Source organism: Schistocerca serialis, chromosome 7, assembly GCF_023864345.2.
Source record: "Schistocerca serialis cubense isolate TAMUIC-IGC-003099 chromosome 7, iqSchSeri2.2, whole genome shotgun sequence".
Taxonomy (NCBI): domain Eukaryota; kingdom Metazoa; phylum Arthropoda; class Insecta; order Orthoptera; family Acrididae; genus Schistocerca; species Schistocerca serialis.
The window spans coordinates 205,862,508-205,887,004 of NC_064644.1; positions in this window are offsets into that span (position 1 = coordinate 205,862,508).

The window sequence follows — 24,497 nt, forward strand, 5'->3', positions numbered from 1 at the left end:
ACGTGGCTAGCTTCAGGGGCTGTCCTGCTTTCAGACGGAACACAGGAAAAGGAGGGAAAGCTGTGACATCGCGTAAGGTACAGCAAGGTATCAGCTTCGCCTCCGCCACCAGGGGAACCAAGGCAACGCAACAAATCCGACAGGTAGCAAACGCGACCACAACACCTGAAGCAGCCGAGGCCACCCCCCCAGCCCAGCTTGCCGCCACTCAGGCGGAGACAGGAAGGCGTGAACAGCGCACAGAGCGCCCAACCCGCGCCAACCCACCACCAGAAACGCCTGCAGAGCCAAACTCGGCCACACAGGCACCCCCCCCCCCCCCCACCGCAACTGCGGCCACCCGTTCTATCCCAGCAGAGCTGAACAAGCTTAGTGCACTCCTGCACTCACTCAGCACTCTGCTACAACAACTGCCAGTATTGGTCACGGCAGTCACGGTGGCCCTCCAGGCCGGTACCGTCCCCCCCCCACGCCTTGCCATGGATAATGGCCTCATATATGGCCTCACTGTTTGTGGCTTTAATGCAAACGGACTGTACCGCCAGCAGGGCGAATTTAGACAGTTTCTGCCTCGTCTGCGAAACTCATCTGAAACCCGGCATAAACGTCAAAGTAGCAAATTACTCATGCTACCGCTACGACAGGCCAACGACCGGAGGAGGCACGGCCGTTTACGTCAAAAGGACAATCAAACACCACCAGGCGCACCTACCAGACCTCAACACCATAGAGGCCACTGGGGTGAACGTGAACACTGCCATCGGGCAGATCACGTTCTTGTCGGTCTATAGACCACCCAGGGGCAACCTGGAGCCGAGCGACTTCGACGAGCTGCTGACAGTGGGGAGGCGAGTGTTCATTGCGGGTGACCTCAACGCGAAACACACGCAATGGAACTCGCGCCTCACAAACCTCAGCGGCCGCCGACTCCTCCGAGCCGCACTTAGGAATGGCGCCTACGTCCAAGGGTCATACGAGCACACCACCTTCCCAGGCCGTAGACAGTCAGACGTACTTGATATCGCCCTCATCAAGGGACTAGAGCATCACGTAACAGCTAGCACTCGATGTGCTCTGTCGTCAGACCACGTGCCTGTGGTCTACGACATAGACATAGTAGGCACAGCAGTACCACCGCGTCGCCGAAACTACAGACGCATGGACCTAGACAGGTACCAAGAGGGCGTGACCACTCTTTTAGTAGATGCACCAGACGTGGACGAAGTGGGCGCCGAAGCTGCCCTGCGGTTACTAAACCGCTAGCTACTACAAGCAGCCGAAGCAGCCACCCCACCTCCACCATCACAACAGCCAGATCACTCCCGTCGCCTCCCACCACAAATACGTGAAGCGATCAGGGAGAAAAACCGAGTTTTCAGGGAATGGCAGCTCACACGTCAACCAGCCACTAAAAACCGCCTCAACCGCATGCAGCGGGAGATCAAGGCTGCGGTTGAGGCTTACAGAAACCGAAACTGGGCCGATGTGGTGGAAACACTAAACCCAGAGGACGGCAGCGCCTGGCGCGCGGTGAAGTCCTTCCTGCGCCGACGACAACGGGTCCCCCCCTACAAGTCGGACAGGACATCATCTGCAGCCCCGACGCAAAAGCAAGCAGCCTGGCTGACCACTTTGAGGAGTCTTTCACGCCTGTCGAAGACCACCTCGATCTGGAACACATCCGTAGAGTAGAGGAGCAACTGCCTATCTTCCTGACGGCGCGAGAGGAGGGCGATGTAATAGAGCCAATCACGGAAGAGGAAGTGGCGGCGGAACTACAGACGCTCAACACCAGGAAAGCAGGAGGCAGTGACGGAGTAGACAACCTGCTACTTAAGAACCTACCTGCAGGGGCTCACCAGCCACTAGCAGCGCTATTCAACTGGGTCCTTCGCACAGGGAACTACCCTTCTGAGTGGAAACACGCAGAAGTGGTAGCCTTCCCCAAGGCAAACAAGGACCCACGACATGCCGCCAACTATAGACCGATCAGTCTACTCCTGTCACTTTCGAAGGTGTTCGAGCGTCTGTACGCCAAACGGCTCCTACAACACCTCACAGCGGAAGGTGTCATCCCAGATGAACAATTTGGTTTCCGCAGCGGCCACTCCACAACACACCAGCTCATGAGACCGGTCGAGGAAGCCATGCGAGCACTGGAGACGAGGGAATACCTAGGGGCGGTATTCCTAGACGTCACCAGAGCATTCGACTCCGTTTGGCACGACGGCCTCGTGTACAAGCTCTTTGTACAAGGGGTACCGACGTCACACGGAGTGCTAATCAAATCGTACTTGGACGCAAGGACCTTCAACGTCAGGTTAGACGACGGAAAGTCAGCACGACGACAAATCCGAGCAGGAGTACCGCAAGGATCTGTTTTAGGCCCTCTACTGTACACAGCCTACACTGCAGACGCCCCGTAGACAGCGCGAGTAAAGATGGCACTATACGCCGACGATACCGCGCTGTTCGTGCGGAGTATGAATGCAGCGGAGTCCAGGAGGCAACTGCAGATAGGCTATGCGTCCTGGGCGCATGGTCGACAAATTGGCGGCTCAGGTACAATGCAGCAAAGAGCCAGGCAGTGATCTTCACGAGAAGAGCACTGCCGCCCGATCTCCAACCGGTCAGCATTATGGGAGGCCCCATTCCATGGAGCAAGACCGGAACATACCTGGGGGTCACCCTCGATCAAAGGTTCACATGGCGACCACACGTCCAGGAAGTCCGGGACAGAGCTATAGGACGACTAAGAGTCCTGTACCCTCTGTTAAACCCCACATCGACCCTTCTGCGACACCATGACATTACACTCTACCTGGTACTTATAAGACCAGTGCTGGAGTACGCGGCAGTGGCGTGGGGAAATGCAGCAGATGTACACATCGGTGCACTACAGGGGGTGCAGAATCGAGCGCTGAAGCTCGCTCTGCGCCTTCCTAGGCGGTACTCCACGGCTCAACTACACGAGCAATCAGGCATTCCGCTCCTCAAAAATAGGTTCCAACAGTCAGCCAGGCTGTTCTATGCGAAGGCCGAAACCTCGCATAACCGGCTCATAAAGGACCTGGGCCAACAAATACACCACAGGCCAACTACACGTTGGCCTGATCTGTTACGTGAGTAACACATAGGAACACACTCAGGACGCCAAGAGCGTCCAGCATGGACAGACCATTAAGACAGGCAAAAAAATCCCTAACCCAAAGTACTAGCAGGAGTAGCACCAAGTGCTTAGCCTGCATCCACAACGAAACAGGGCAGGTTCGTTAGGTAAAGAGCGAGCGAGCGAGCCCTGCGACCTGCTGGAGCGTTGCTGCTCCGTTTTCCGTCCGCTGTGGTTCTAGGTGTTCCCTCTGCGGTCCGCGCCCACCAAACCCGCTCCTGGAGGTTTCATCTACGGTCTGGGGTACCAAGCGTTCCCCCTGCTGTCCGCGCCCGCTCACCACGACCTGTTGGAGCGTTGCCGCAGCGGACGAAAAACGGAGCGGCAACGCTCCAACAGGTCGTGGTGAGCGGGCGCGGACCGCAGGGGGGAACGCTTGGTACCCCAGACCGTAGATGAAACCCCCAGGAGCGGGTTTGGTGGGCGGGGACGGCAGAGGGAACACCTAGAACCGCAGTGGACGGAAAACGGAGCAGCAACGCTCCAACAGGTCGCAGGGAATGGGCGCGGACCACAGAGGAAGCGCCTGCAGCCGTTGGTGGAGGGGGAAGGCCATAGGCATAAATACCGGACCAGGTCCACTCGAGGAGCAGTCTCAGGTCGCACCTGATGAAGGTTACGAGCTACGTGACCGAAACATCGTGCAAGTACGACGCTGATATCCGGCAGAACACTCGACAACCCAAGATGTTATATCTTTACATTTCATTCCTGACCTGAGTCACGTTTCGACAAACTCATCATCCGTCCTTTGAATTTTCGTAACTCCTCCCGTGATTTCGCCTTGTTTTGTCGCTTATGAATTTCCCTAATTTCCTTAATGAGGATCTCCTGTCTTTGGTCTTCTTCCTGGCGTCTCTTTTCTTTCCTCTCCTGCCGTCTCTTCTCTGACTCTTGCATAAAATGAATTGTCGATTCTAATTGCGCGCTTCTAGTAACATACAAAGTACTAGAGGCACGCGATTCAACTACTCTATGACGACTTGTCCTTGAAATCGGACTGTTATTTTCTCTGTCTGTACCTCTCTTCGCCTTTACAGAACCTACACATCCTGCCGCCTCGGGATCGTTTTCACATTCATTTCCTAAATGAACCCTCATCATTGGAGTACTGTGCATTTGACATTTACACCATATCAGCAGATTGGTTTAAACGAACTTCTTCTGCCCTTCTTTTTGGTTCTGCATCAATGCGTAACTCATGTTCTATTTTGGACGACATTAGTGCGCAGCCTTTCTCACTACACGAGATTTGCTTCTCGTAGAGATTCAGATCGACTGTTACTTCTACAAGTTTGTGATTCTTAAGCAACACGCGCCACAACTCTACTCTGATGTTCTTTTAAATAATGCACACATTTATGCCTAAGCTCATGAAACAAAACCTGCTCTAAAATGTCGTACACATCCCCATAAACAAATTTGCTCTGCACAAGCTGGCACAAGGCTGTTAGCAACGACACAACATCAGACAAGAAATGATGCAGAAGTCACTGACAAGACACAATAGGAAACAAACAAAATATAAATAAATGACACAAACAACACATACACTGGAATAAATGATTACAGCATACTACAAATTGCTGAGGTATGACGCGTAGCGCCATACCCAAGACTAAATGATCTCTCTTCACCATAGTCTCACTTCGAAAAAAAAAAAAAAAAAAAAAAAAAAAGAGGAAAACATGCACCTATTCCGCACGATAAACACAAACCACCTCATAAAAGTACCATGATTCGAGAGCCTGGACGAGGGGTGCCAACTGCAAACCGTCGATTGCTCTAGTCATAATTATATGTCTGAGTGATGCTAAATATATTTTTAAATAAAAAAATTTAGTCTTCTCAGTAACCTTCAAATCGTGAGTTACGCCCTTAATTTAGTGAATTTACTCGTTGGACTTCCCTTGCCTATGCCTATGCTCACTTTCAGAACTCAAATTAATAATCGAACTAATCAATTTATTACGACTGAGCCTTAAACTGATTGCGTACCTATGTATCACCACAACAAAATCAAAACCAGTGAATGGTTGAGGAGTATGAATGAGAACAGTGGCTTGTTTAAGTTTACATAATAATCACAAGGTCCATTAATCCTTTTGTAACTATAACTAGCTGATAAATCTCACACAGAAAAGACAAACACAGATCAGAAAAGGAATGGTGTTTGATTGTCAAAGCAAACATTGGGGGTGGAACCTACACAAATTCTCCACTGAAATAATCCCTTTTACTACGCAATCTGACTTTGTTTACATGAATCCACTGTGAGGCCCATCTCTGTTCAAATAAAATCAACTACGACCAAGTATAACATAAATTGTGGATTACCTGAGAACAGAGAGCTGTGATATCATTTACCAACAGTGCGCCGCTGCAGCAATGGTTCACCCTTTCACTTTGATTGAGGCGGCAGCTGAAAACGGCGCACTGTAGGCGAGCAGCGGTGCGTTGCGGCAGCTGTAATGTTCTGACGTGTCCACGAAAACTTGTAAATTACACTGTCACAACGCTTGAAAATTCCCTATGAGAGCCCTGAAATCGCGGCAGATTTCAGTGTGAGGTACAACTGTTCGCCGATCTGGTCAAATCACAGGAACGACGGTGTGTGATGGAGTTGCCAAACCACCAGGGGAGGACCAGCAGACTAAGAAGACAAAGAATCACAACCAGTTTCCACTAACCGTCTGTAAGGGAACCGAATTAGCAAATGCGAAACATTGCTTCCCTCTTGACTGTTCTGTTGGACCTGGTAGCCAAACCAGACACAGTACTGGGGTTTCCGCGCTGGGGGAGCAAAACAACTTTTTGCATATCCTGAGGCCGGCCGGTGTGGCTGAGCGGTTCTAGGCGCTTCAGTCTGGAACCGCGCGATCGCTACGGTCGCAGGTTCGAATCCTGTCTCGGGCATGGATGTGTGTGATGTCCTTAGGTTAGTTAGGTTTAAGTACACTCCTGGAAATGGAAAAAAGAACACATTGACACCGGTGTGTCAGACCCACCATACTTCCTCCGGACACTGCGAGAGGGTTGTACAAGCAATGATCACACGCACGGCACAGCGGACACACCAGGAACCGCGGTGTTGGCCGTCGAATGGCGCTAGCTGCGCAGCATTTGTGCACCGCCGCCGTCAGTGTCAGCCAGTTTGCCGTGGCATACGGAGCTCCATCGCAGTCTTTAACACTGGTAGCATGCCGCGACAGCGTGGACGTGAACCGTATGTGCAGTTGACGGACTTTGAGCGAGGGCGTATAGTGGGCATGCGGGAGGCCGGGTGGACGTACCGCCGAATTGCTCAACACGTGGGGCGTGAGGTCTCCACAGTACATCGATGTTGTCGCCAATGGTCGGCGAAAGGTTACGTGCCCGTCGACCTGGGACCGGACCGCAGCGACGCACGGATGCACGCCAAGACCGTAGGATCCTACGCAGTGCCGTAGGGGACCGCACCGCCACTTCCCAGCAAATTAGGGACACTGTTGCTCTTGGGGTATCGGCGAGGACCATTCGCAACCGTCTCCATGAAGCTGGGCTACGGTCCCGCACACCGTTAGGCCGTCTTCCGCTCACGCCCCAACATCGTGCAGCCCGCCTCCAGTGGTGTCGCGACAGGCGTGAATGGAGGGACGAATGGAGACGTGTCGTCTTCAGCGATGAGAGTCGCTTCTGCCTTGGTGCCAATGATGGTCGTATGCGTGTTTGGCGCCGTGCAGGTGAGCGCCACAATCAGGACTGCATACGACCAAGGCACACAGGGCCAACACCCGGCATCATGGTGTGGGGAGCGATCTCCTACACTGGCCGTACACCACTGGTGATCGTCGAGGGGACACTGAATAGTGCACGGTACATCCAAACCGTCATCGAACCCATCGTTCTACCATTCCTACACCGGCAAGGGAACTTGCTGTTCCAACAGGACAATGCACGTCCGCATGTATCCCGTGCCACCCAACGTGCTCTAGAAGGTGTAAGTCAACTACCCTGGCCAGCAAGATCTCCGGATCTGTCCCCCATTGAGCATGTTTGGGACTGGATGAAGCGTCGTCTCACGCGGTCTGCACGTCCAGCACGAACGCTGGTCCAACTGAGGCGCCAGGTGGAAATGGCACGGCAAGCCGTTCCACAGGACTACATCCAGCATCTCTACGATCGTCTCCATGGGAGAATAGCAGCCTGCATTGCTGCGAAAGGTGGATATACACTGTACTAGTGCCGACATTGTGCATGCTCTGTTGCCTGTGTCTATGTGCCTGTGGTTCTGTCAGTGTGATTATGTGATGTATCTGACCCCAGGAATGTGTCAATAAAGTTTCCCCTTCCTGGGACAATGAATTCACGGTGTTCTTATTTCAAATTCCAGGAGTGTAGTTCTAAGTTCTAGTGGACTGATGACCTCAGATGTTAAGTCCCATAGTGCTCAGAGCCATTTGAACCATTTTGCATATCCTGAGAGGAGCCAATCAGCGACTCAAAGTCCCTCTTGTCTCTAAAATGAAGATTTTAGACTAGGAAGATGTCATTCTCACGGAAAGCCGCCTTCGCAACGGACCACCTCCAAGCCGAGGTAAAATGTTCTGCGAAATATGCCCTTCCAGCTTTCCCTAACGGAAGGAGGATAGGGCTTTGGTCAGAAGTCCCTCTACAGGTCCGATCCACTGAGTGCTGCTTCCCAGAAAAACTCACACAGCCCTGTCGCTTTAGTGAGTATTTATGGCATCCAGTTCATCTCTGTCCCTGTTCTCCGTCACCTCCACTATGGACTCTCGTATACAAGCTCAAGTTCTCTAGAGGATACAAATGCAGTTATACAGGGTGGTCCATTGACACTGACCGGGCCAAATATCTCACGAAATAAGCATGAAAAATCTGTCATCGTCCCGTAATTTCTGTTGTGCCCAGTCGCAGAACGGTACACGACATTCAAAGTCGTCGCCATGCAATTCCTGGTGCATAGAAACATGGTACGGGTGCAATCGATGTTGATGTAGCATTCTCAACACCGACGTTTTTGGGATTCCCGATTCGCGCGCAATTTATCTGCTACTGATGTGCGGATCGGCCGCGACAGCAGCTAAAACACCTACTTGGGCATCATCATTTGTTGCAGATCGTGGTTGACGTTTCACATGTGGTTGAACACTTCCTGTTTCCTTAAATAACGTAACTATCCGGCGAACGGTCCGCACACTTGGATGATGTCGTCCAGGATACCAAGCAGTATACATAGCACACGCCAGTTGGGCAATTTGATCACAATGGCCATACATAAACACGATATCGACCTTTTCCGCAATTGGTAAACGGTCCATTTTAACACGGATAAAGTATCACGAAGCAAATACCGTCCGCACTGGCGGGATGTTGCGTGATACCACGTACTTATACGTTTGTGACTATTTCAGCGCCATCTGTCACAAAGTGAAAAAAGTGATCCAACTAAAACATTGATATTTCTTTACGTACTACACGAATATGTAATAAAAAATGGGGGTTCCTATTTAAAAAAAACGCAGTTGATATCCGTTTGACCTATGGCAGCGCCATCTAGCGGGCCAACCATAGCGCAATTTGGTTTCCCCCTTCAAGCTAGACGAGTTTCGTTCTTTGTAGTTTTTTCGTTTCACGCTTATTTCGTGACATATTTGGCCCGGTCACGATCAATGGACCACCCTAAATAAACATTCTGTCCACAGTTTGCTCGCGTAAGAAGTCATTATCCACATATAGCATATGTATTACTGGGGAACACCAAGATCATGATCTAAAATACGCCGGCCGGAGTGGCCGAGCGATTCTAGGCGCTACAGTCCGGAACCGCGCGACCGCTACGGTCGCAGGTTCGAGTCCGGCCGCGGGCATGCATGTGTGGGTGTGCTTAGGTTATTTAGGTTTAAGTAGTTCTAAGTTCTAGGGGGCTGATGACCTCAGAAGATAACACCCATAGTGCTCAGAGCCATTTGAACAATTAAATTTCGAACACAAATACCGCCAGTTACACCACAAAAGTTTACATTTACATAGAAAATGAAATGTAGAATTAAATACATCGGTTCTTAATTGCAAAAACATTCACACTTGATATTTGTCGATTACAGTACCATCAAGAATGAACAGAAAACAATAGTCTGAGTAAACTGTATATATTTCTTGCATAGAATCCAATTATGCCGAAATAAATGGGGTGAGCCATTTGAAAATACAAAGCTGATCCCTGCTGTTAACTTTTCACCTAAAACATTTTTTTCATACAATGCGTTGTTTTCGAGGAAGCCTATTTACTTGTCTCAAGTTAAAACAAATACCCTGTATATTTTTCAACAATGTATTATTAACAGTACTGTCAACACTATAACTGCCCGGGGGAAATTAACCATTTAGGTACGACTTTTCCCGAGTTGTATATTTAAGTGCATATAATTACTAATGAATTGTACTTTAACTCTCTAAATTGTAGCTAGTTCTTCGCATTTATACCCATAATGCAGATAATGTTACCTTGACATATGCACTGATGGTGCGTAGTCACCGTTTGTCCGACTTAATGTTACTGGGGGAAATATCAACTTTTACTCTGCTTCTTGCCTCCTTTATGGAAGATTTAGCGTTCAAAATGCAGTCGATTAAACGTTGCACTAACGACTATATAAATTCATGAAGCCAGCTGATAACGTGTGAAAATCCTAAACGCGTCTTGGTGTACATCTACATCAGAATAAATGTTTATTTGTTTGTTCGTTAGTTGTTCGTATTTTATGTGCTGCCACACAGTTCATGCGTTTGCGATAAAACTTTATCAACTTATTGCTTGCACGTTTTCGCAGATTATAACCACACTGCAATGAACTTACAGTAGGTGACGCGCGAGTCGTACCGGCAAATGTATCTGAAAGAGCATTGAAGTAGTGACTTTTTAATGCGAAGAAACAAACAAATCAGCGTTTTATTGTGTCTTACTCATTTCGATGCCGATAAAGGTTATATTTTACTGAAATTTTCCAGTGCAAACAGTAATCTTTCTGTTACTTCAGTGAATCGGCGAACAATGTTTCGTTTATACAAGCGTATATCCTGTCAAATGCTTGGTTAGAAGCTATTCCTCCCAAACTTTCTTCACTTAATAGATCCACAGTATAACAGTTGTGACACTCCGTCTGGTTTTTGTTTTTCATAACGATAGTAGCGCCGCAAGCGGTCAGCATGCGAGACTTCTAAATACGATATCGGATGACTGCGTATACAAAGGTTGATATTGACTGATAACATTGCTATCACAATAGCGCGCGTGCGCGGCGCGCGTTTGTGTGTGTGTGTGTGTGTGTGTGTGTGTGTGTGTGTGTGTGTGTGTGTGGAATGTCATAAAATCGACAATAACTAAAAAAATGACACCACATTTGTCATTCTTTAGTTTACTAAGGACCCTGGGAGATGCGAAATATTACATTACTTGACAGTTTATTTATGATTCTCTTGAAACGTACAGACATTTGCTGAGTAATGTCGTTTTCCTTTAATAACAAAAAATTACTTGTAAGGACGAGAAAGCCCGACCCTCTGCAGAAAAACGTCGAATATTTTCCCAATAAAGCAGTGGTTTGTTCGGTGCACATTCTGCCATATCAATGAATGTAGAACACAAGAAAGCTATATGGAATGTAAGATATGTATTATTTCACCTACCAAATAAGCCACCACACGGACACGATAACAGACCATCGAAAGCAAAAAACTGTTTCCCAGCAAAGAAGAAACTAATGCCACTGTGCTACATCCGAGCCACAAACGGCAAGAATCATCAACACATTCGCTTTTGAAACAAAAGTAATTACATTTACGAAAGTATATGTGTATTTGGAAGTCGACTGAGTATGACAATGGACGAATAATTGGACACCATAAACTTATTTAGATGTCAAGGAAAGTGTCACTCATAATAACAACAGACAAAAAAAGAAATGTATCCTCCTGATGCATGAAGTATGTGTTTATATTGTCGTGCTTTCAGGGGAATAAGCTGCAGGTATACAAATTTTCGAAAGTATTTCTCATAAATCAATGTGATTCGGCTGTTGGTAAATGTATTTCACGATGATGCAGGGAATGCAAAAATATAGCACTATTTCGTTTATTAAATGGAAAAATTAATAACGAACGTTATCCTTACAATGCTTGTTACTGTACGCTTCCTCACTGCTTGGAGCGTTAGTGCTGCTGCAGCTGTCAAACGGTAACAAATTTCTCACCAGAGAATGTCGAGACTGTTTGTATTAGACCGTGGTAGAACTACCAGCGCAGCACTTAGTACTTACTGAATTCGAGTTTCTCAAATAAACGAAAACGAAAAGCGGGCACTGAAGCACATCGTTTACGAACTGTACATTCACGTATATCAGGGTGTCCAGATCAAGATAGAGCAAGAATTAAAAGAGATTCTTTAAATGCTATCCCATCACGTGGATCACAATCACAAGATCAACATGAAGCAAGGACTGAAGCAGTTCTTTTACGGATAGATTAATCACATGTCTCAGAATGAAAAGACCATCATGCAGCGACCACTGAAACAGAACATTCATAGGCCGGTCGATCTCGACGAACAGTACTTGTTGTTTTGAACCTTGCTCTACTTTAATTTGGTGTTAACTAAGATTGCAGTTTCCATCCCCGTGTAAATACCGACAAAATGGGTGAGGTGTATGGTAGCTGGGGTTCACTAAAGTTCAACAATGAAACACCAGGAACGTGCTGTGCGAATTGCTAAGTTAAACTTGAAACGTCCCCTTTCAACAATTATACAGGACTGTGCTTAAACTGACACACAAAATTTTTAGGGCAACGCAATCTGACGTTCAAAAATCCCTACAAAAGAATGGCCGTGACTAACATTAACCGATACGTTTCACAAATCACTTACCTCACAAAAATCTTCGTTACTCGAACTACTGCAATACAGCGAGCGCCACTACTGCCAGCTAAATAAAAGATTCAACTACAGAAGGCACTAACTACTGATAGGCATAGTTAGCAAATGAAAGATTTTAATAGAGAACAAACAATGTATTTACCTTAATAGTGTTGAAAAATCATAATATACATAGCAGTTCATGACATCCAATATTACAAATTTCAAAACTCCGCCATCTCTCTCCCCTCATCCACCACTGCTGGCGGCTCACCTCCAACTGCGCAACGCTACGCGCTGTTAACATCCAGCTGCCCAACGCTACAATGGCGAGTAGTACAACAATGCAAAGCAGCCACAGACTGCACACAGCACAGCCAGTTATTTTCATACAGAGCGCTACGTGGCGTTACCAATAAGAAAACCTAAACAGCCTACTTACATAGCCCCCATGCTCCCAATAAAAAAATTTTACAAATTGTTTTGGGCAGTGATCAATAATGGTTTGATAAAATTTTTCATAATTACAATAACAAAGAAATCAAAGGCCCACACTTATTGATACAATGTTGGTCAAAAGCTAAAATTTTCTCACAGTCTATAAAGACAGTCCTGATTGTTCATCACAGTAAAATAGCAGTGTTTTTCTCAAAGTCTGAGCAGTGAAAGAGAATGCACATGGAAGTAGTGGATTTCCATGCAGTCTTGAAGAAGTATTGTTGTCCTTCCAACGGAAAGACAGTGCTGACTCTCGTCATGCAGACAGGTAATGGGCCACAACCGAGTAAACCCACAGCAGAGTCAGTCGAAGTTTTGAAGAATATTGGTAAGTAGGTCGTCACAGAGTAGACCCACTGTAGTCCTTGTAGAGAGTATGGTATTGGTGGGCCATCAGAGGTGCAGACCCACTGCAGTCCTTGTAGAAATAATGGTACTGGTGGGTCATCAAAAGTGCAGACCCACTGTAGTCCTTGTAGAGAGGGCCAGCAGACATCTGTTGCGACTCTGCAGATACACAATCACCATCGAAGAGACTTGCGGAGAATATAGCAAGTCCATAAACCACCACTTGTTCACTCACAAAGTTTTAGGAATTGTCCTCAGAACCAGCAATGCTGTTATTCAGTCCCTTGCTGAATTATTAACACATGTGCAAACACTAACAGTCCCTACTTCTCACATATTGTTCATATACTATGACCAACAGAAACGTATGCAGTGAAATGGTACTTACAAGTTAATAATATGATGAACTGGTGTCAATTACAGTTTTATAACATAAGAATACAATTACAAAGGGACAAAATACATCATTAAAGAACATAACAATACAGATAATATTTGTGGTAATACAGGCTTTACAAAAGAATCGAAATAACATATATATATATATATATATATATATATATATATATATATATATATATCAGTGTTACAGGAATTATGACATAAGTACATACATAAAAGATCAGAATAACTTTTGAAACATCAACTTCACACATGAGCATTAAAACAAAACAGAATAAATAATGTCTAAACATCTTTACAAAGAAAATAACATATTATCAGAAAAATTCTACAACATAAATCTTATTAGCTAGACACATACAGACAGGAAAAACTCAAATTCACATAGTGTAATAACACAAAAATACAGGACAATGTTTGTTTCCAGTGTAACATTCGGTACTGCAGTCCAACCCAAAACTTCATTGCATAGATCTTTCGCCTTATTTCAACATTTGTTTCCACCAAAAAAAATCCCATCCAAGCATTATTTCTGTATTCTGATCACATCCTCTTTCAAAATTCATTTTGGCCAAACCATTTTCTTATAGCTTCCCAATGCATTTCTTCCAATTCATCACAACTCGTTCTCACATGTAGCCTACCCCATCTTAAGCTAACTTAAATCTACTGAGCTCAGATGCTAAACTAAGGAATGAGGCACTGCAGCAGCACAAAAAAATTAACACAAACAACAATGATAAAAAATACAAATGGCAAAGCTAGCAGCATAAATTAGCAAAGCAAATGCAATATTACAACTAATATAAGTCAATGAGCAGCAAACAAGAAAAATAAATTCGTAGCAAAACTGGCTTAACAGAGTAATGTAAAGTGAAATTTAGTAGCACTATGCCTGGCAAACAGCAGCAGCAAATGCAATAACTTATATCTAAACATGACATAGCTCAAGCAGAAAAAAATATTACACTAAAGACAGCAATGCAGACAAGGGAAATATATTTTACATCGTAATGTCTATGTAATTAAAGTGGTGTACCACAAAAACTAATTCTACAAAACATTGCCAACTACTTGAAAAGAAAATTAAATATGCAGTTACTGTTATTAGTCCCTTCTTATTGTTCTTTCCATTCGAAGAGCTCCTTTTTCGAAGAATGTGGATCATAAAATAATTATTTAATAGATCAGTTGACAGAAAGTGTTCACATTAGCAAATGCATTTAATTTTATTTTATGAAACCAATGCTGCAAGACAGCTGGAAACCAGATATCAAATGAAATAAGCAATTATGCAAACCAAAGCATAAAAACATCATTCAACAGCTATGTGGCATTTCATAAGTCAGTAGAAATTCTCATAGAAAGACACTTGTCATAATCAGGTGTGCAAATGTAAGAATATTTCCCATCAATTCATAAGCATTTCAGTAAGTAGCACAAAGTACGAGTAATCATGTTTCCAAGTAATGAGCGTGTCGTATTTGCGATGCTTTCTGCAAAGAAATGTCAATAGCGAGGATAATGGGCTCTTTTCCAGGTTACTGTCGTGCAGTTGGGTGCCCACGACGCATTACGTGCAGGTGGTCACTTAACTTTCTTACCGAAATATTTATGACAGCAGTTTCCACTACAGTGGCAGTCTCATATAAAAAAATTTCACAGGCTGAGAATTTGCGTTACAAATGTGTAGAAACAAAAACCTATGAATATAACAGTGTTCAAAAAGTTTTCGTCGGCATTGTGATACATTCACGCATTTACATACATTTCATAACTCTTAAAGTACGATTCTTGGTTTCCAACAACCTTTTCCACAAGCCAGAGTCCCTAACCACTACTCATTATTCCTTACTGTATTTGTCGACACTTCTTCAATATTTCATCATAACAGATACGTAGCATAATCAAGTAACTCATATAGCATCAGCTTATTGATCATAAACATACCGCTACAGCATAATACACATAGTCATCGTAATAATAACATCATAACACCTCAGTCAACTTTCAAAATCGTCGGAGCTTCCTCCAATAATTTCAAAACCTAAAAAATATTCTCTTCTCATGTCAAAAGTGTCATCTGCTTCAAACGTACTTTAAAAATCGTGATCCCATACCAAATGTATCATTCAAAGCTCTCATAATATCACAATGGGTCCAAAAAAATATGAACAGTTCACAAAGTACAGACAAAATACAATTTCTAAGTGTGAAGTTATCCAACGGTGTAATTACGTAAACATCTGTCACTGCCGTAGTAAACAAGTTTGTCCTCTCAGTTAAATGATCAGATAGTTGTGTAATTATGTGTTTGAGAAATATGGTACCGATGTGTAAAGTTGTGTAAGCAAACAACATATCAGCTAGGGCTCCTTGTGCTTGCCAAACACATGATACACTAAGTAAGCGTGTACCCCCCTGAGGATTAATGTAATAATACCCTCAGGTGTTACAGATTACAGCAATGGAATGAAATGTATCACGGAAAACTTTCTTTGTAATTTAAAATTTTTTAAAAATAAATGTTTTAAGTACAAACTTAATCACTCAAATGCGTGTCCTGTAGCTCTAAATGTGCGTCTTGCTGTGAGATGATTGTGTGGTAGTGTCGTAGTTATTTTCCTCTGAAAGCTAAGTTCTGCAGAAGTCAATGTACTTACCTCATGATAAACAAAAGTGAAATGCTTTGCGTATAGATATCTTAGTTATTACGCTTATTAGCGTGATCAAGAAAGTACTACACTGTAACGTATTGTTGTGCTACAGAAAAGGCAGTCTCATTGTAGCTATACCACAAAAGTTACTACTAAAACATGTTTTACATTCCAGAATAATACAGAAAAACTGTGCAGATATAAAACAGAAACACTGAAAAAGCAACATTGTAAATTGTCACTCATTAGTAGCGTCGTGATAAAATCGTGTAGCTGTCACAAAAACTAACCACTGTGTCATCTGGTATCTCACTGAAAGTACTTTAAATCCAGAATTTATTCTCAAGTAAAGCAAAGTGTTGCATTAAAATCTCATTGGAAGTACCGGTATATGTTCCAAGTATGTAAGCCTTATAGTCGTTACGTAATCGTGCAACTAACAAGCAAGAATGTACACACACAATAACACTGTGACGTCTGTTCACTATAACAATGCATTCGTAATTTCTGTTTAAATAAGTTCTCTTGGTTCTTGATTGGATATTTAATTTCAAACACTGTTGCATGGTAACAGTTTCTAAGTCTGACAATGCATACTAGAAATGTGAAGTGAAACGTTTTATGGCAAAGACTAAGTTAAAAAGCAGATTATCTTTCAATAAGCGGTTTTATATGTGAAGTGTGGTGAAATCCTTTACACTTCATAGTACTCAGAGTTTGAACTTGAATGCAATTGTCATGCGGTATACGTCGGTAAAGAATTCTGGAATTTTTCTCAATGTTAGCGTCTATGTTATTTTTCTCTGAGCCAGCCGGCGCACGTGGCTGCTTGCGGAGTGGGTCATTGCCTGCTATCTCTTTGTTGGCGTGCGTCGTTATAGGGATTGGGAGACCTAACTTCTACAAATTCACCTTGCCTAGAGGGCCCAGCCCTGTTTAAATCCCGCCAGTTCTGATGCAATTCAGGTCTGTCGTTACGATAATATCGTCTGTCGTCATGTCGGTAGATTCCATAGTTACATTCTTATCGGTCACGTGGTGGAGAACTTCTCCCTGAATCGTAACTGCGCGCTGGTCCGTTGCGTCTAAAGTTATTCTGTCTCCTTTGATAATATTGTCTGTTTCTCTGATTGTCTCTGTGATAGTCATTACCGCAGAGAGGTGCTCTTTCCCTGTAATTATTACTACTCTGCCAACGGTTGTCATACGAGTGGTGTCTGTTTTGGTCACGATTTGTGTTGTGAGAATAGCCCTGTCGTGTCAAGTTATTATTTCTTTCATCGCGGAATTGCGACGGATGTGACCTGTAATTGTTCTGTTCCTGTTTTCGCGTTCCGCGATTGTCAGTGTCAATTTCCAATTCTTGTAACAGTCCCTGAAAAGCTTCAATGTTATCTTTGCAACGTCCTGCCAAAATAATATGTCATAAATGTTCAGGTAATTTGATTAAGCAAATGCGGATGAGTTCTGAGGGGCTGTATGGGTTTGACAGGTACTGATTCTTGTCCAACATGTCTTAAAAATATTTCACAAGACTGGAGAAATCAGATTGTTCGAAATGTTTCATTATTATGATGCTATATTTTACTCGGTCTTGTGTAGCTTGAGACCAATATGCTGAGAGGAAGGCATGATAAAATTTTCCTTCACTGTGACAATCGTGAATGACCGATCGCATTCTTACAGCTGGTTCATTCTCTAAGGAGCCACACATAAATTCTAATCTGTGTTCTAACGACCAGTTGGGAGGAAAACAATGAGAGAATTGATGGAGCCATGCTTGTGGATGAATGTCGTTGTCAGAATTCTTAAATGTTTTGAATTTACGTGTAGTAATGAAGAGCTTATAGTCAAAATCATCCTGTCGGCGAGTCGCACATCGCTCATTGTCACTTCGTTTCGGCGGATCCATCTCAAATTTCAATGCGCCTTGCCAATTTCTTTCATAATTTCCGAAGTTTCCTGTGTTATTATATTGTGGTTGCTCCGTATTTCTATGTCCCTCTTCCCGTACTGGAGCGCGAGTGTCCTCTGAAATATGTAATTCTTGTATTACTTGTGCCAACTGATCTTGTACTTTCCGGATTTCTCTTTTGTACTGTGTATTGATTTGATTTTGATTTTGTTTGAATTTTCTAATTTGTTCATTCTCTTTAGTGTCAGTGAAGGCTACAGGTCTTGTGTCATTCAGATCATCATCTACCTTTGTAGATAAGTTAGTGAACTGATCTGAAAGTTCGGCTACTTTATCCGATAGTGAAATTATTTCCTCTGTGTGTTTTTCTGAACCAAGTTTCAGAGTGACCATTTGCGTTGAAATCGTATCTACTGTGTCTTTTAAGTTTTCCTGAGTTTTTGCAAGTTGCGTAACCGAATCAGTAGATGCAACTGAGTCAATTTTAGTTTCTCTGCACACAGACTGCACACAGCACAGCCAGTGATTTTCATACAGAGCGCTACGTGGCGTTACCAATAAGAAAACCTAAACAGCCTACTTACAAACTGCCGACATTGCATCCGCCACCTGATCCGCTGTTGTCTTTGCCTGCGCGCGGCCCACCTGATACCAGACACTTCCTGCAGAACATTTGCAAATACAATTCAGCGTTTAAAATTACATGCTTTGGAACCGGCAAAGCTTTGCAAGATCAGTAAATGCCCACTTTCAAAATTCAAGAACGAATATATCATTTATACTGCTCCTTTAGAGATCGTTGACTTTTAATAAATGTATTCCTTCTCGACACTAAAATAACTACAATTCTTTTTATCAGTCATAATTAAATAAGAAAATGCTTTCAAATTTCAAAAGACATTTCCACTATTACTTCTTCTATGGCAGCAACGGTTACCGGCTTCTAAAGTATAAACTGAGGTTGTTGCTATATTTTTTTCCAAATAATTTAGTCCTTGGAGCTCAAACACGTCTAAATTAATAGGTGCTTAATATTTTTTAAATTGAACTGATAAAGCATCATTAATCTGCTCTCATATATACTGTCAAAAAGTAATATTAATCTGCTTTCATTCATTCCGTCGAACAGTTTACAATAACACAGAGTGAACTGCAGTTTCAGATTAGAGTAGTCGATTTATTGGGCAACGAAATGCTGATTTCAGAATGCTAATTGCGTGCTGCAATCGTCGAGGCTACTAAAAAACGATTAGATTCTCGTTCCTGAGGGTTTCACGTCATTTCCGGAACAGCAGCGCGCGGCAGTTTATCATGTGCGTGAGACGCGCGGTTCGCGGGCCTGCCCGTTCGCCTGCCTGTATCTCATTGACGGATGACGCTAATTATGCAGTGACAGGCACACGTCACGCGCCAGCCTCATCAGCGAACCAAGTGGCCACAATTGCCGCTGATCTCCCGGCTTCTGGGACGGCGGCCCAGCGATCGCGCCTGGTTACCGCGTAATGGGATCCAGATAAAGTCAGCAGCCGTCTGCGTTGCGCAGTACGTGTGCTTTCCATATCAGCTAATGACAATGCACCTTAGTTCTCGGCGCAACAACTATAAGTTGTTATTGATCTATGCAAACATTTTTTATCAACCTTCAAACGCTTGCATCACTTTGAATTTGTATTCAGAACAATATTTAGAAAAGAGGTATTCGGGAAGTTATAGAAGGTAGAAGAATGGAAGGGTACCAGAAAGAGAATTCTTAGGTTGCGGTTGATAACCAGAGCAGGGCTAAATAAAAACCAAGACATGTTCGTAGGATTTGTCGACCTAAAAGGAGCATTCGATAATGTAAAACTGTGCAAGGTCTCCGAAACTCTGAGGAAAACTGACGTAAGCTATAAGGAGAATAGGTAACATACAACATGTGCAAGAACCAAGAGGGAATACACTACTGGCCATTAAAATTGCTACACCACGAAGATGAAGTGCTAGAGACGCGAAATTTAACCGACAGGAAGAAGATGCTGTGATAATTAATGATTAGCTTTTCAGGGCATTCACACAAGGTTGGCGCCGGTGGTGACACCTACAGCGTGCTGACATGAGGAAAGTTCCAACCGATTTCTCATACACAAACAGCAGTTGACCGGCGTTGCCTGGTGAAACGTTGTTGTGATGCTTCGTGTAAGGAGGAGAAATACGTATCATCACGTTTCCGACTTTGATAAAGGTCGGATTGTAGCCTATCACGATTGCGGTTTATCGTATCGCGACATTGCTGGTCGAAATCCAATGACTGTTAGCAGAATATGGAATCGGTGGGTTCAGGAGGGTAATATGGAACGCCGTGCTGGATCCCAGCGGCTTCGTATCAATAGCAGTCGCGATGACAGGCATCTTATCCGCATGGCTATAACGGATCGTGAGCCACGTCCTTATCCCTGAGTCAACAGATGGGACATTTGCAAGACAACAACCATCTGCACGAACAGTTCGACAACGTTTGCAGCAACATGGACTATCAGCTCGGAGACCCTGGCAGCGGTTACCCCTGACGCTGCATCACAGACAGGAGCGCCTGCGATGGTGTACTCAACGACGAACCTGGGTGCACGGATGGCAAAATGTCATTTTTTCGGATGAATCCAGGTTCTGTTTACAGCATCATGATGGTCACATCCGTGTTTGGCGACATCGCCGTGAACGCACATTGGAAGCGTTAATTCATCATCGCCATAGTGGCGTATCACCCGGCTTGATGGTATGGGGCGCTATTGGTTACGTGTCTCGGTCACCTCTTGTTCGCATTGACGGCGCTTTGAACAGTGGACGTTACATTTCAGATGTGTTACGACCCGTGGCTCTACCCTTCATTCGATCCCTGCGAAACCCTACGTTTCTGTAGGATAATGCTCGACCGCATGCTGCAGGTCCTGTACGGGCCTTTCTGGATACAGAAAATGTTCGACTGCTGCCCTGTCCAGCACATTCTCCAGATCTCTCACCAATTCGAAACGTCTGGTCAATGGTGGCCGAGCAACTGGCTCGTCACAATACGCCAGTCACTACTGTTGAAGAACTGTGGGATTATGTTGAAGCTGCATGGGCAGCTTTACCTGTACATGCCATCCAAGCTCTGTTTGACTCAATGCCCAGGCGTGTCAAGGCCGCTATTACGGCCAGAGGTGGTTATTCTGGGCACTGATTTATCAGCATATATGCACCCAAATTGCGTGGAAATGTAATCACATGTCAGTTCCAGTATAATATATTTGTCCAATGATTACCCGTTTATCATGTGTATTTCTTCTTGGTGTAGCAATTTTACTGGCCAGTAGTGTAATAAGACTGGAAGACCAAGAACCAAATGCTCGGATTAAAAAGGGTGTAAGACAGGGATGTACTCTTTCGCCCCTATTTTTCAAGAAGCAATAATGGAAATAATAGAAAGATTCAAGAGTGGAATAGATATTAAAGGTGAAAGGTGAAAGAATAACAAAGATGAGGTTCGCTTATAACATTGCTGTCCTCAGTGAAAGTAAACAAATATTACATAATGAGTTGAACGAAATGAGTAGCCTAATGAGTACAGAATAGGGACCGAAAGTGAATCGAAAAAAGACGAAAGTAATGGGATGTAACAGAAATGAGAACAGCGAGTAACTTAACATCAGGATTGGTAAGAAACTTCCTGGCAGATTAAAACTGTGTGCCCGACAAACTTCCTGGCAGATTAAAACTGTGTGCCCGACCGAGACTCGAACTCTGGTTCAAGTCTCGGTCGGGCACACAGTTTTAATCTGCCAGGAAGTTTCATATCAGCGCACACTCCGCTGCAGAGTGAAAATCTCATTCTGGGATCAGGATTGGTGATCACGAAATAGATGAAGTTAAGGAATTCTGCTATCTAGGCAGCAAAATAACCCATGACGTACGCAGCAAGGTGGCCATTAAAATCACTGTAGCTCTAGCAACCCAAACATAGGTTTTAATTGTAGGATGAAATTTCTGAGAACGTACGTCTGCACCGCAGCATTGTATGATAGTGAAAAAAAGGACTATTTAAACACCGGAAAAGAGGAGAATCGATGAAACTGAGATGTGTTGTTACAGAAGAAGGTTGAAAATTAGGAGGACTAATACGGTAAGGAATGATGAAGTCCTCCGCAGAATCAGCGAGGAAGGGAATATATGGAAAATACTGAGAAGAACAAGGGACAGGATGGTAGTACATTTGTTAAGAGACCACAGAATAACTTCCATGCTACTAAAGGTAGCTGTACACGGTAAAAACTGTAGAGGAAAAAAGGAATCTGGAATACATTCAGACAGACAGACCCGTAATTGTGTTGTTATTGTTGTTTTGCAAATAAATCCATTAGCACTACGTAGCGTTTTTATTTTCATGTTGATATTCCTGTTGCTATGGGTTCATTTATCGACTGGCACTTTTTTGTGGTTCACTGTTGCTACTGGAGTTTACATGTTGACATTTTGTCGTGTGTGGAGCTGTAGACGCTGGAAAATGCAAGTGCCAAATGTGAAATCGGAACTTTTCCGAGATATTCTTCTGTTTAATTTCAGTAGAAGTGTAATAGCAGCGGAGAAAACTAGAAACGTTTGCGTCCTGTCTCGAGATAACGCCATGTGACAGAGCACGACAAGAAAATGATGTTCTCGTTTTAAGGAGGATCATTTTGACAGTGGTAATTCCCCACGTTAGAGAAGGCATACGGGGTTTCATGAAAATCGTTCAAACATATTAATTCACAATGATTCACGTCAGTGTATTCGAGAAATGATAAATGTGACAAAATGTGATCGCTCCACCATCGTGCGATATTGGCATGCTATGGGGAAGGTTCAAAAATAGGATGTATGGTACCTCATTTTCTAAGCCAAAATCATAAAAATCATCGGTTGGCCATATGTGCGTCTCTGCTTGCTCATCATCAGCGGCTCGTGAAAAACACCGATGATTGCTATTCTACATCGTTACTGGTGTCGAGAAATTGTGTGTTTGTGCTAGCTTCAGGAAAATAAAGGAATGGTAGAGCCCAAACAAAGGAGAAACTCCCATAAAAAGGCCCGAGCTCACCGACAAAACATAATGTTATGCGTCTGGTGAAACAGGGGCGGTGCGATGTACTACGCAGTACGTCATCGAGTTTAACCATCACAGCTGACAGTTATTGTTAACAACTGAGACGTCTTGCAGACGCAATCCAAGAACAACGACTAGAAAGACTGCTTCTCCCGCATTCTGCTAGATTGACAAAAAACACTATAAGGAAGTTGCGTTGGGAAGTTGTCCCGCACCCACCTTAATCACCTTATCTAGCGCCCTCAGATTTTCACCTTTTCCTCCCTCTATCCAACGAACTTCGTTTCCGGACGATAATGCGCTCCGAACATGGCTCGACGAGTTCTTCGCTCAAAACCACGTGATTTCTACAGTCATGGAATCAAAAAGTTACCCAGCGGTGGCAGACTGTTGTACATATTGGAGGAGAATATATTATTGGCGGCTGAAGTCTCTTTCAAGTGTATCTGTTGGTTTATTAAACCTATGGGAAACGCTACGAACTTATGAGCAACCTAAACTACGAGGTGGGAATTTGCCTTCGTTTGTGCCCACATTTCGTTCGTTCACATCCTGTGGGCTTCCTTTCTCTCTTCAAACCATATGGTTCCAGTCGTCTGTATTGGTTTTTTTCTGCTGGTCAGCTTGCCGTTTGTGAATTTCGGACATATTGTGGTGGAATTCCGGCCAATTTCAGATCAGTTTTGGCCTCGCCAGTCAGGTTCTGGTGTCCGTTTCGGGTTTAGTCCTGTCGTTAAGGAATCCAAATTTTTTTAAAGTCTGGTTATTTTTTTACATGTCTCCATAGAATCTTAATTTGCTTTTCTACTTTCACTATAGATATTTGTGTACTATTTGATCTCCTGTTTGCTTTAAAATACGTACTGTTAGCCTACAAGTTTTGGGAGAAGAATCTTTCTTACGACATTGAATTTATTTTTCTCAAAGTTTTCAGTGTTTGTTTTCCCGTTCAATATTAGTGTTTCTCGGAATTTGTGGCGTTCTTGTTTATTTACTGTGTGGCGACATCTTCCTTTTGTGCACTTGGACGTATATTTCTTCCTGTAGAAATTTTGGGTATGCTGGTATGCAGTTTCCATCTTTTGGCATCTAATTTTATGTTTCGAATCGTTTCTTGAATGATTTCAAACTGTGGAACACCCCCGATTTCGCCATATTCGTCTGCTTGAATTTTGATGCTTGTTTTCTGTCTTTTCAAAAGGTATCAAGGGACCGAATTTTTGGGCAGTTTCTATCAGGAGTTAAACCTTATTTTGGGTTTATGAAATTTTACAGGTAAGATTATAGGTAATACCATGAAATACTGTATCAAGCAAGATACCGAATTAAATATGTTCCTTTTTTTTTTCAAATGGACCGATCTACATTTTAATACATTATTCTAAAGCTGTTGGAAAGAAGAGTACTGTGATGTAAGGCTTGTTAATGTTAACTGAAACATTTTGCAAGATTATCCCAGAAATTCGCTAAAATCTAAAGGCTAGGAATCGGATGTTAGTGTG